The following is a 14504-nucleotide window of genomic DNA, read 5'->3' as shown; positions in this document are numbered from 1 at the left end:
ATTTCATGCCTATTTTTCTGTGAAGACTGAAAACAATGTAATTATAGTAACAAAAAGTTTCAAGGATGAAGGAGAAATCCTTTTTAAGTGTAACACTAACACTGTACATAAAGATGTAAGCAGGAGGAGATGGATAGATAAAATAAATACCTAGAAGAGCTATGGAGATTGGTGTAAGGGCTTGAGTTGTAATTGATCCATAAAGCAAAGCTTCATTCTGGGCTTTATGGAGACCTTTAAGACCAAATCTCATTACTTTGCCCTTACTCCAGCTATGTGACTAAGAAAACTATAGTGGCTATTTGCCTTTTTTCTGAAGATCTATGCCATCCTTAGCTGTTTCCTTTTCTCCCTCTATCCCCATTTCCTCTCTGTTTGAAGTTGCTCTCAGTGTTCTAATTTGCCAAATTGTGACAATCTGGGCATTGACAATTAAGATTTTCAATCTACAATATTTATTGTAAACATGCAAAATAGGACTAGTAACAGGTTTGAGTGGGGAGAATTGCAAAGTTAGGGAAGATTGTTTTTAATAACCCAGCTTTTCTATTCCATGTTCCTTTTCCCTTTCTGCTTGAAATCTTACTCACAACACCTCTATTCTTAATGATAATAATAATAATAAACTTGCTTTCAAATTCAAACTATTATTCTCATCTAAATTCAAATGATTGGCCACAGTTTAATGTTTGATCTGAAAAGACTTCAAAGATTTCAAAGCCTTAAACTAAGGCATAAGAAAACTATAGGAAGAATTTCAGATACAATATTATAAATAGGACAATGATTTTGTGAGGAAAAGTTTTATTTCCATAATCCCCAAAATGTCAAAAAAAAAGTCTTAATTTTCTTAAATCTTAAAGTCTTAAAGAAGAGAAATTAGTTCAGGAAAACAAATATTTTAAGAACACCCAAACTGCCTTATCCTGAACCCTATAATTTCCTTTTCAGAATTCCCACAGCCCTGAGAAATATAACCTCAAAGAATTTTAGCACAAGAAGAGAACATAGAGAATATCCAATCCAACATCTTACATTTTTTTTTCTTTTCTTTTAAATTCGGGAACTAAGAGGAAAAAAATATAAATGACACACCCATGCAAGAAACAGGGTTGATTATATACTTTCTTATATAGGCATAACAATTTGTTTCTCCTGAGAACAAAAATTATAGCAATCTCTTTTTTCCATTATTGGACTCCTCTTAACTCTGGACACTAACTTGGGTTCAGTTCCTGATATCCAAAGAGTACATATAGGCTCTTTCTATCATATACTTTGCTTCCTTAGATGTTCTGCTCTGAGCCCTAGGAAAATTAGCTTAATTTTAATATTTTCTCAGGTATAGAATATTACATTAAAGAGGGAGAAGAAAATAACACAATGTACAGAGCAAATAACTTACAGGACAGCTATTTATTTCCTACCACATAGAAGACATGAGAATTAAAAAAAAAAAATTCACAAGACCACATCGACAGAAACTTTTTAAAAAGAACCAGAACAGGACCAGTTTCATGGTGCAACGGATAAAGCACTTACTCTGTAGTCAAGAGGACTTGAGTTCAAATTTGGCTTCAGATACTTAACATTTACTAGCTGTGTAATCCTAGGCAAGTCACCTAACCCGAACAGCATCAAAAAAATAAAAAAAAAAAAAGGATAGAATCAGCATAAATTCCTATTATGCTCTCCTGAAAGGTTGAAACTTAAACATCAGAACCTGATTCAGTTTGTGGTCCTGTTGAATAGATATTTTACATTGCACCTCGATTATTCATTGTTTAAAAAATTCCTTCCAAAGAGGGTAAGCATTGTGATACAAAAGGGGTACATAAGTTTAAAAGGGGGAAAGAGGATTGGGGGAGGCAAGAATAAGTAAAGCACAATCTGGGGTTATTAGGATGGTAGGAAATACAGATTTAGTAATTCTAACCGTAAATGTGAATGGGATGAACTCCCCCATAAAGAGGAGGCAGATAGCAGACTGGATCAAAAGTCAGAACCCTACAATATGTTGTTTACAAGAAACACATTTAAAGCAGGGAGATACATATAGAGTAAAAGAAAAAGGCTGGAGCAAAATCTATTATGCTTCAGGTGAAGTCAAAAAAGCAGGGGTAGCCATCCTTATCTCAGATCAAGCAAAAGTAAAAATTGATCTAATTAAAAGAGATAAGGAAGGAAACTACATCCTGCCAAAGGGTAGCATAAACAACGAAGCAATATCAATATTAAACATATATGCACCAAGTGGTATGGCACTCAACTTCCTAAAGGAGAAGTTAAGAGAGTTGCAAGAAGAAATAGACAACAAAACTGTAATAGTGGGAGATCTCAACCTGGCACTCTCAGAATTAGACAAATCAAACCACAAAACAAATAAGAAAGAAATTAAAGAAGTAAATAGAATATTAGAAAAATTAGGTATGTTGGATCTTTGGAGAAAATTGAATGGAGATAGAAGGGAATATACTTTCTTCTCAGCAGTTCATGGAACCTATTCAAAAATTGACCATATATTAGGACATAAAGACCTCAAAATTAAATGCAAGAAAGCAGAAATAGTAAATGCTTTCTTTTCAGATCATGATGCAATAAAAACTACATTCAACAAAAAGTTAGGGGGAAATAGACCAAAAAGTAATTGGAAACTAAACAATCTCATCTTAAAGAATGATTGGGTGAAGCAGCAAATTATAGATACAATTAATAATTTCACTCAAGATAATGACAATGATGAGACATCATACCAAAATTTGTGGGATGCAGCCAAAGCGGTAATAAGAGGGAATTTTATATCCTTAGAGGCTTACTTGAATAAAACAGAGAAAGAAAAGATTAATGAATTGGGCTTGCAACTAAAAAAACTAAAAAAAGACCAAATTAAAAACCCCCAATCAAATACTAAATTGGAAATTCTAAAATTAAAAGGAGAAATTAAAAATATTGAAAGTAAAAAAACTATTGAACTAATTAATAAAACTAAGAGTTGGTTCTATGAAAAAGCCAATAAAATAGATAAGCCTTTGGTAAATCTGATTAGAAAAAGGAGGGAGGAAAATGAAATTAGTAGTCTTAAAAATGAAAAGGGAGAACTTTCCACCAATGAAGAGGAAATTAGAGAAATAATAAGGAGTTATTTTGCTCAACTTTATGCCAATAAATTTGATAACCTAAGTGAAATGGATGACTACCTCCAAAAATATAGACTTCCCAGACTAACAGAGGAGGAAGTAAATTGCTTGAATAGTCCCATTTCAGAAAAAGAAATAGAACAGGCAATTAAACAACTCCCTAAGAAAAAATCCCCAGGACCAGATGGATTTACATGTGAATTTTACCAAACATTTAAAGAACAATTGGCCCCAATGCTATATAAATTATTTGATAAAATAGGGAATGAAGGAGTCCTACCAAATTCCTTCTATGACACAGACATGGTACTGATACCTAAACCAGGTAGGCTGAAAACAGAGAAAGAAAATTATAGACCAATCTCCCTAATGAATATTGATGCTAAAATCTTAAATAAGATATTAGCAAAAAGACTACAGAAAATCATCTCCAAGATAATACACTATGATCAAGTAGGATTTATACCAGGAATGCAGGGCTGGTTCAATATTAGGAAAACTATCAATATAATTGGCCATGTTAATAACCAAATTAACAAAAACCATATGATCATCTCAATAGATGCAGAAAAAGCATTTGATAAAATCCAACATCCATTCCTATTAAAAACACTTGAGAGTATAGGAATAAATGGACTTTTCCTTAAAATAATCAGCAGCATCTATTTAAAACCATCAGTAAGCATCATATGTAATGGAGACAAACTGCAACCATTCCCAATAAGATCTGGAGTGAAACAAGGTTGCCCACTATCACCGTTACTATTTAATATTGTATTAGAAACGCTAGCTATAGCAATAAGAGCTGAGAAAGAGATTAAAGGAATAAGAATAGGCAATGAGGAAGCCAAATTATCACTCTTTGCCGATGACATGATGGTATACTTAGAGAACCCCAGAGATTCTGCTAAAAAGTTATTAGAAATAATCCACAACTTTAGCAAAGTTGCTGGTTATAAAATAAACCCACATAAGTCATCAGCATTCTTATATATCACTAACAAAATCCAACAGTCAGAGTTACAAAGAGAAATTCCATTTAAAGTAACTACTGATAATATAAAATATTTAGGAATCTATCTGCCAAGGGAAAATCAGAAACTTTATGAGCAAAATTACAGACCACTTTTCACACAAATTAAGTCTGATCTAACCAATTGGAAAAATATTAAATGCTCTTGGATAGGGCGAGCAAATATAATAAAGATGACAATATTACCTAAACTAATCTATTTATTTAGCGCTATACCAATCAGACTCCCAAAAAACTATTTTAATGACCTAGAAAAAATAACAACAAAGTTCATATGGAAAAACAAAAGGTCAAGAATTTCAAGGGAATTAATGAAAAAAAAATCAAATGAAGGTGGCTTAGCTGTACCAGATCTAAAATTATATTATAGAGCAGCAGTTACCAAAACTATTTGGTATTGGCTAAGGAATAGATTAGTTGATCAGTGGAATAGATTAGGTTCAAGGGATAAAACAGTCAACAAATATAGCAACCTAGTCTTTGACAAACCCAAAGATCCCAGCTTTTGGGATAAGAACTTACTGTTTGATAAAAATTGCTGGGAAAATTGGAAACTAATATGGCAGAAACTAGGCATTGATCCATACTTAACGCCGTACACCAAGATAAGGTCAAAATGGGTTCATGACCTAGGCATAAAGAATGAAATTATTAATAAATTAGAGGAACATAGGATAGTTTACCTCTCAGACCTGTGGAAGGGGAAGGTCTTTATGACCAAAGCAGAACTAGAGATCATTACTGATCACAAAATAGAAAATTTCGATTATACCAAACTGAAAAGTTTTTGTACAAACAAAACTAATGCAGACAAGATTAGAAGGGAAGCAATAAACTGGGAAAATATTTTTACAGTCAAAGGTTCTGATAAAGGCCTCATTTCCAAAATATATAGAGAATTAACTCTAATTTATAAAAAATCAAGCCATTCTCCAATTGAAAAATGGTCAAAGGATATGAACAGACAATTCTCAGATGAAGAAATTGAAACTATTTCTAGTCATATGAAAAGATGCTCCAAGTCATTATTAATCAGAGAAATGCAAATTAAGACAACTCTAAGATACCACTACACACCTGTCAGATTGGCTAAGATGACAGGAAAAAATAATGATGATTGTTGGAGGGGATGCGGGAAAACTGGGACATTGATGCATTGTTGGTGGAGTTGTGAACGAATCCAACCATTTTGGAGAGTAGTTTGGAACTATGCTCAAAAAGTTATCAAACTGTGCATACCCTTTGATCCAGCAGTGTTACTACTGGGATTATATCCCAAAGAGATTATAAAGAAGGGAAAGGGACCTGTATGTGCACGAATGTTTGTGGCAGCCCTTTTTGTAGTGGCTAGAAACTGGAAACTGAATGGATGTCCATCAGTTGGAGAATGGCTGAATAAATTGTGGTATATGAAAATTATGGAATATTACTGTTCTGTAAGAAATGACCAACAGGATGATTTCAGAAAGGCCTGGAGAGACTTACACGAACTGATGCTGAGTGAAATGAGCAGGACCAGGAGATCATTATATACTTCAACAACAATACTAGATGATGACCAGTTCTGATGGACCAGGCCATCCTCAGCAACGAGATCAACCAAATCATTTCTAATGGAGCAGTAATGAACTGAACTAGCTATGCCCAGAAAAAGAACTCTGGGAGATGACTAAAAACCATTACATTGAATTCCCAATCCCTATATTTATGCACACCTGAATTTTTGATTTCCTTCACAAGCTAATTGTACAATATTTCAGAGTCTGATTCTTTTTGTACAGCAAAATAACGTTTTGGTCATGTATACTTATTGTGTATCTAATTTTTATTTTAATATATTTAACATCTACTGGTCATCCTGCCATCTAGGGGAGGGGGTGGTGGGGTAAGAGGTGAAAACTTGGAACAAGAGGTTTGGCAATTGTTAATGCTGTAAAGTTACCCATGTATATATCCTGTAAATAAAAGGCTATTAAATAAAAAAAAAATTCCTTCCAAATCCTTATTATTTGTCAAGAAAGACCAGAAGTCAGATTAATCTTCTCGTTAGAGAACATTTGCTCCAATGGAGAACCTTTTCTGCTTCCAGGGAGTTCCAAATGAGTAACATAGGAGGTCCAGCACCTCAAACTCACAAGGCTCCTTCCAGGAATTGAAATAACCATGTCAGAATCACCATTTATTTACCTATGCCTAGAAAAGATGCACAAAATGTAAAGAATGACTGCTTGCACCATTAGTCAGAACAATAGAGCAAGTTTGAATCTTTTTTAAAAAACAGATGCAGCATCCCAACTTGTGGTTTCTGTCACAGGGTGAGTATAGGACCAAATGACTTTTCATTCTTTCCAATATTATTTTAAAGCACTAAGCCCTATCAGCACTAAGTCACATGGTTTTCCCCAAAAGATCAGGATACAGTCTCAGCCTTCCCTGATGTATGTACTAGTCCCAGGGGAAAAAAACAGACTTATTGATTAATATGTACACACACACATACACACACACACACACACACACACACACACATGATTCTTTTCTGCATTTTACTCTTATCTCTCCAAGTAATACACAATCTTCCTATGGAGGGATACTGTATTCTTCCATTTAATCCATAGAACAAAAAAGAGCTCAGGAAATATTGGTTAATCACTTCATTGTCTTCCATTAATCATACCTACAACATTTACTCACAGATAGACACAAAGCTTCTTAAATTGAATTGACTTCTAATGATTCTAAGACTATCAATCAAGCAAGCATCCAAAGTGTCTACTACACTCTAGGCACTGGGGATACAAATACAAAAAATTTAAGAGTCCATGACTTTAAGGAGCTTACATTCAACCATAAAGGACAACATGCATATGTAAAAATTGGGGGGAAAATTAAATGCAAGGTAATTTTCAAAGATGAGACAGAATTTTGGAGCAGGTAGTTATAAAAGGATTGATATCAAAGTTCAAACTGAACTGAATTATAAAGAAAACAAAAAATTCTAAGAGTCACAACAACTATTCCATAGAGAAGTATAGACAATGCATATTGGAGATGATGTGTCATTTTAATGGAAACCTTAAAAAGCCAGTTTGATTGGATTATGCAGTGTGAGAAGGAGAGTAATGCATACAAAGACTGGACAGGTAGGTTGTAATTAGGTTGTGTAGTACTAAAAAAGACAAATAGAGAAATTCATATTTAATTCCAGAAGCTTTAGGAAACCATTGCAGTTTGATTTGTATGGGCGTGAAAAAGATGTATACACTAGGAAAATCATTTTGACATATTTGTGAGAGGTGAATTTTTTAAAAAGGAAAGACATAAGGGAGGAAGACCAATTAGAAGGCTCTAACCTTAATCCAAAAAGGAATATGATAGCCTTAATTAAGGCTCCAAAGCCTTAAAAAGGCTTTAAAAATCAAATGAAAAAATTTAAGAAAAACAAAGAAGAAGAAGAATCCAGGAACACAGGAAGATTATACAAAGAAAATCAACCAACTGGAAAAGGAAATCCAAACTTTTAAGGAAGAAAATTAGAACTTGAAAAAGGGAAGCCAGCAAAATTATGAGACCAAGAAATAATAAAACAAATTATAAAATATATAAGAGAATGTGACACATTTTATAAGAAATACAACAGACCTGGAGAACAGATCAAGAAGAGAAAACATAAGAAAATAAATTGGATAACTTAAAAGATATAACCAAAAATAACAATCCTGATATAATAATATAGAAATAATTGAATAAAATTGCCCCAAAGTGTTAAAACAAGAAAGGAAAGAAGAAATAGGAAAAAATTTCACTGATCATCATCTGAAATCAATTCTACAAGAAAATTCTATAAGACATCATAACTAAATTCTTAAATCCCTTGATCAAGGGATTAAGGAGATAATATTATGTGAAACAAGAAAAACAATTCGAATATGACAGAGCCATAATTAGAATCACAGTATATTTCAGAGAACAAAAGTAGAGTTGTGGTCAAAAATATCATACTCAGAAAAATTAAGCATAATACTGAATGATTAAAAAAATATTCAATGAATTGTCAGACTTCCAGGATTTTATTGCAAAAAAACCTGAATTTAATAATTTAAAAAACTGACATGAAGTCCAAGACAAATATCAGATAAACATCAAAGAATGGTTCAAAAGACTCACTAAGTTTAAACCATTTGTGTTTTATACATGGAAATATATAGACAAATGTAAACCATATGTCCAAGATTGTCATTAGTAAATACATAGTTAGAAAGATTGTTTAGAGCAGTACTGAAGTATGATGTGATTCTGAGAAGCAAAAACCACATAAAGGTAAAAAAGAGTAATTATGCTACATAAATAGGTACAAGAGCACAAACTGCCACATAGGAGAGCAAGGCTGGTAGTTCTGGAATTCTACTTATTTTCGGAATGCTGTTAAAAGGGGAATAATGTATCTAAGAAGGGTAGAAAATTCTTCAAAAGTTAAAAAGAAAGAAGAGGGAGAGGAAATAGGATAAGGAAGGTATAGAAGGGTGTGTGGATTAATGGGAATGGGATAAGGTAAATAGATTAGTGGGAATGAGATAAGATAAGGGTTCAGAGATCCATGGGTAGGTTAAGTAAAAAGAAGGCAAAGTAGAGGTTAGAAGTAAAGCAGAGTCAGTTGGAATAGGCAATAAGAGATACCTACAAACATAATAATGATCAGGATTAGAATTTATTAGAAAAAATGCCAAAGCAGTTATTATTGATCTCAGACAAGAAAAATAGGGAAACAACATTATGTCAGCTATATTAATATTGTTTTAGACTATTCAAAACAATGAGTTAGTATAAGGTTGGAATGTTGCTGTGGAGAAGGATGATATCATCTGTCTTCAGAGAAACAGAAGACAAATAAGCATAATACAACCTTACATAGATGTATATGTGTCTGTGACTATGAATATCTTTGTTGTGTATGTGTATGAATGTATATATGCATAAATATATATTTTCACACTTAACTATAACCTGCTTGGGAGAGATGAGAGGGAGGAAGGGGGGGGGAAATGAAGTGAAAAGTTCAGAGCAGAGAAAAAAAGAAAGCCTACAAGGAAACAAAGAAAACAATGGACAGCTCTGAATACAGTATGTAGTATTTATTATATATGTTTTCTTGAGATGGAAATTTATTGTATCATATTTTGAATGCTCTGTTTTGTTCAGCTATATACAACTGTTTTTTTTTCTTTTTTTGTATTTAAATTCTAAATAAATACATTTTTAAAAGGTGACAGTTGTGTGAATAGAAAGAAAGAATCTTGGTATAATGAAACAAATGAAGCCAAAGTTCAATAAACAGAACTATGCTGGGGGGTTGGGGAACAGGCAAGCTCTGAATGCCCAGGTATTTTTGATTAGAAAGTGTACACTCAGAAAATGAAGTCCTTTTGGTAGGTACCTGTGTAAGCAGTGCTGAAAATTAAATTCAGGAATGATGGCAAATTTTATCCAATTCATATTTGGGCCCTGGACTAGCTTTCTATTTAAAATGGTGAACAGCATGCTATTAAATCTGTATATTATTTTTGTTCTAATCATTGCTCCCTCCCTCCCCTGCAACTCCCTTATAACCCAACTCCATTTTCCCCAAGGTTTGCTGATTCAACAATAGGTCTGAACTCTCAAGTTTAAGTGGTATTTTTTTTTTTAACTTGCTTTAATAGAAAGATTTGTAATTCCTGTAAGAAATGAATCATTAATTCTGCCATGACATTATATATGAAATCTACCCAGGAGCTCCCAAACACTCTCCAATTCAGAGGAGTCTAAAGTTCAGCAAACCAAGCTGATGTAGTATTATATTTGCCCTTTAAAAAAGGTCAGAATATTGTTCAATTGATGCCAACATCCGTGAACTAAATGAAAGGGGGTCTGAGAAGATTGGATGTAGTTAAGGGTTTACCGAATTCATGAGGCTATTTAGCCAATATAAAATAAAATCTCCTTTCCAATTCCCCAGAAAGTAAATCCTTGTAGTACTCTGGTAGTGAATATGAACAATGGAAGTGATGGTTTTCATTGACTTTGGGATAGCATGCACATTATTAGTGCTATATTATTTTTATTGTTTTGGTAGTGTTTTGCTTGTGTGTATGAAGTATATTTACTATTAGTCTTTTTATTTCCCAGAATGGATATTAGGACAGAGGGATTTGCTTAACATGTTGAATCCTGTGACAAAATTTGGTTCAGCATCCAGAACCCTGGAGATGTGGTTAAGGGTAAAATTAATTTTACATAAATTTCAATACTATGGCTTGAAACTTTTAGTAGAAGCAAAAATATATGCATATTTTGGGTTTACTGGTTGTGGGGTATTGTTTCTCTGTCAATGAAAATCCAATGTGATATAATATATCATATATATATATATATATCAAATAAACTCTGAATTTGCAGCAGAAAATTTGGTTCAAATCTCCATCTCCAATATGTTTTAAAGAATGTAGCTTCTTTGAGTTTGGGGTTCCTCATCTTTATAATGACCTGACCTTCCAAGATTGGTAATTGATTGTGGTGGGAAGGCCAGAAATAACTGAGAAGGCCTTCATCATAAGGGTTGCTATCATCTATGATGAATGCAAGGAAAAAGTTGGATGGAGGATCAGTGACCTAAAAGTCCCTACTGTTCCTAGGGTTTTATAAGAAGGGGATAATTAGAATAAAAAACCTAAAGTTTTCTGTATCCATCAATCCTTTAACTATCATAGGAGAGACAGAGGCACTACATATATATATGATTTGTCCTTATTTGTGCGCTCTCATTTCCATCCTTGGAACATGACATTTTAAAATTTGATCCCATATCAGTCTCTTTGCAGATGGAGAGCTATTTTAAGTACTTCTTTTTTTGATTTTTTCTTCTTTGGAATCATGTTCAACCCACTCTGGAGATACTCTTTTGTAATCAATTATAAATGAGTCCTAATGTGAATGATCATTAGAAATCAAGTACAAGGTGAAGAGAAAATGATTTCACCTCAATATTACTCCATGTCTTAAATATAGGTGAAGTTCCAGAATCAAGTGACCTCCCATATACTGATAATACAATATTAAGATACTAATTAGCAGGGAGCACTAACAGAAAATGGATTAAAATAGTAACATTCTGAGACTTCCATAATTTCCATATAATTTCCAGAATATTTTTTTGTGGAGGGTGAGGACACTCAAAGCTTAGAAAATGATTGAGGCAAGTGAAAGTGGGAGTGAGTCTTTAGCTATAGGAAAACTAGCTAAAATATGAAAGTATTATATAAGCATGATTATTATCTCTATCTTTAAATAAATTAAGGGTGTTACCTTATAGAAGAGCAATTAGACTAATTCTGCTTGACTGAAGATGCTGATAGTGAGAATAATGGATAAAAGTCACAAATTGGCAGATCTTGGAAATTAATAAAAAAGATCATCCTAAACATTAAAACTGTTTGAAAATAGAACAAATCTATCCTCTTGAGAGGTAGTGAGTTTCCCTAAGAAGGAAGTAATCAAATAAAAGCTGAATGATTGTTTATTTGGGTTTTTAAAGAAATGCCTCAAGGAAATGGATTATATTACTTCATGGGTTCCTGCCATTTCTGAGATGCTTGATTCAGAAATTTGGAATTCAGAAACTCTGAATTCTTTTTCTAGTTCTGTACTATGTAATTGTATAAATGTGGGCAAGATAATGTGAGCAAGATACTTAATTTTGTGAAGCCTATAAACAGAGGAAAGATGGAATTCATAGATTCAAAGATTTGAGGGATAGAGGAACATTAGATATCCTTAAGTACAACCCGCTCATTTATAGTTTAGGAAACAGTACTCTATAAATGTTATTTGATTTACTGAATGACATACTTCTAATAAGAGATTTTAAAGAGACATTTTATCTATAGAAACTATTTTTATGATGAAAAATAGTATGTTCTCTATATTTTTCAGTCAATTGCCCTGTGATAACAATGTGAATCTTCACTTTCAAAAACTAACTTTTTTCCTTCTAACATCTCTGTGTGTGGGGTGTGTGTGTGTGTGTGTGATATTTTAAAGCCTTAAAGGTAGGTAAATAAACATATGAATTAATAGTTATGGATGATCTCTGCCATTTTTGAGTTAAGATTTTTCCATGACTTTGATCTCTTCTTATCATTTAGATACCTTGAGACCCAATCCCTAAATACTTTTATAATTATTTTGCTTTGGCAAAAACTGTCTTTTTGCAAGAATTTATCCCAGTTTAACTTCCTTTATTTATTATATTTTCAGTGTTATTTCTTCTTTCTATTTAAACAATTTGAAACATACTTTTAGAGTATAGATTTGGTAGCTGCACTTTCCTTAAAGATAATTTTTTTTTTTAATCTTTGCAGATATTTTCCATCTTTTTGTTGTTATTCCCCCTTCAGATTTCATACTAGAGATCATTGAGATGATTTTCTTAATTGAGACTCTCATCAATATATCTAGAAATTTTTTTTTTCTTCAAGATTTCTTGCAGTCTTTGGAGTTGATAATCCTCATAATCTCTCAACATTATTTAAGATTTTAAAAATATTTTTATTTCTAAATCTACATTGTCCTTACATTTACTTTCTCATTCCTTGGCAAGTAGGTCAACATTTGCTGACTAACTTAAGTTTTAAGGTTTTTTTTTTTTTTTTCTTGTTATGGTAGTTAATTTTCATACATTAAATTTCTATATATATTTAGTCAGTTTAGACATTTACTTCATTTTTTAAAGTCATCAATTTGTTGTTTAAAACAGATTAGAATTTTACATTCCATGAAATAATTATTTGTTTTGTTTCTACTAGTTTTACATTATTTTTTACTTTTTTCTAACAAGTCAGTTGTGTGATTCTACATGGATAACTCATTCATGGATGCCTCTCACATTAGTAATAAGTTCTTTATAGCCAGCTAAAATATACTTTGATTTCATACAATGTTTTTCAGTGCTCAACATGTCTAGTGTATTCTAGTTCTTTTCTCAAAGAAAGAATTCATGAAAAATAAGTATGAAGTTGTGTTTCAGTTCACATAGAAGAACCCTCTCATATTTCTTTTCCCTGATCCATATTTTCCAGCATTCTCACCTTTTCTGGAAATAACTGTATCCAAGTAATATTCTTCATAGAATTTTTCTCTTACTTTATCTTCTACAAAATATATTGCTACATGTTGGAATCTTTGCAAAGTGTTAAGACATTTCTTTACAAAGTGTTAAGACATTGGAGTTGATTTGATCTTAGAAGAAGATAATTTGGGCCAGAACTTGAAACAAGGTACTAAGTGGAACTGATTGAACAATGCTTGTGTTCACACCTCTAGAGAGCTCATAAGTATCTAAGTACTCAATGGAGTTCACAGTTTGGGAGATTGAGGGTCTAGAAAGAGATATCTGAATTCACACCTTCCTTAGGGCCAGAGAGCATGCTGGGAGATATCCCACAATCCCACTCTCAGAGAAGTAGCATAAATAGAGCACTATGGGAGATACAGGAGAGTACTTGCCTCAGTTAGAGATTGAGAAGCCACAAGTCGGAGTTGAGCTGGAGGCTGAAGAAAGCAGAGGCAGAAGCCAAGGACAAAGCTGCAAGCGCTCAAGCAGAGAGTTAGGCCTCAACTAACCGAGCTAATTTGGAAGGAGAAATAACGTTTGCATTTTTACCAGCTGGCTGTGATATTGGAGTAATTATTTATTTCAAGTGAGACTAAGGCTGCTTCCAGGAAAACCTCCACAGCTACAGAGGCTGCAAGTGATTTTTCAGTAGTCTTTCCCTAAATATTCAGGGATCACAAGTAGCGGAGGGATGAGATGACCAGATGTCATATGAAATGATGTTTTTTGTTACTTTTGTATCCATAATGAAAATCAACTCTACTTTTTCCCTTTATTGTTTTCTTGGGAAAAAAATTCTTGAGTAATATTTTCATTTGGATGAAACTCAGGAAATAATGAGACTTGCTTTACTTCACTCCTTACTTCCTGACTTCCCCCCCCCCCCCATCCTAATTGTTAAACTATTCACAGATAGAAAAATACTATCAAGAAGACCTGAGTTTTAATCATGTATGCTGTCTGACCCTGAGATAAGTCATTTAACCTTTCAATCACAAATATCTCATATACAAAATAGAAATAATGTAATTAACTCAGAGTTTTTGTGAAGATGAAATGAGATAATACCTGTCATATATGTGTAAATGCTGTATGCATTGTTGTTATTACTAGCTTTCCTGATGTTTTGCTTGTTGTACTTTTTATTTTTTTGCAGTCCCAGACAAGGAATTATGCCCTGGAAATT

This window comes from Sarcophilus harrisii, chromosome 1 (genome assembly GCF_902635505.1).
Source record: "Sarcophilus harrisii chromosome 1, mSarHar1.11, whole genome shotgun sequence".
Lineage (NCBI taxonomy): Eukaryota > Metazoa > Chordata > Mammalia > Dasyuromorphia > Dasyuridae > Sarcophilus > Sarcophilus harrisii.
Note: the sequence above shows the minus strand (reverse complement) of the source record.